The following is a 551-nucleotide window of genomic DNA, read 5'->3' as shown; positions in this document are numbered from 1 at the left end:
TGGCGGGGGGAAGGCGGTGTCCGCCTTAAATGCCGCCTGCCCCGCCCACGTACCTACCTGCGAGCAGGTTGCCCGGCCTCAGGACGCCCCGGGAGGCGGGAGTCCTGCAGGCGCGGACCTGGGCGCGGAATCCCGCGGCTGAGCTCCATCCAGGGAGCCAGGCGCGACGCGGACCTCGGCCAGGGACGTGGGGTACCCGAGGCAGCGTCGTCGAACGGCCGCAGCCTACCCTCTGAGGGAGCCTCCTACGATCGCACGCCCTCATCCCAGCTTTGGTGACACCCTTACCCGCTTTGCTTTTAAAATTTGCTTGCTAATAAAGGAATTCGTAAAAATACCTAAGCAGAGCGGAAGAATTGCGCTTCTAGCAGCAGCTGCTCTCTAAGGTTGTCGTGAGTATAAAAGGCCACCTTATTAGGTGGATTTCCACAGGAGGATGGATTTCCACAGGCCAGTGTGGTGTGAGAGTGAATTTGGGAATTACTGAGAGAGCTCTGAGGAGTAGCTGAATTACCTTGCAGGATCTGGATGAAAAATTGGGAGTTCTGAAA

The sequence above is a fragment of the Lutra lutra genome, chromosome 3 (assembly GCF_902655055.1).
Source record: "Lutra lutra chromosome 3, mLutLut1.2, whole genome shotgun sequence".
Classification (NCBI taxonomy): Eukaryota; Metazoa; Chordata; class Mammalia; order Carnivora; family Mustelidae; genus Lutra; species Lutra lutra.
The sequence above is the reverse complement of the archived record's forward strand: the minus strand, read 5'-3'. Positions refer to the sequence as shown.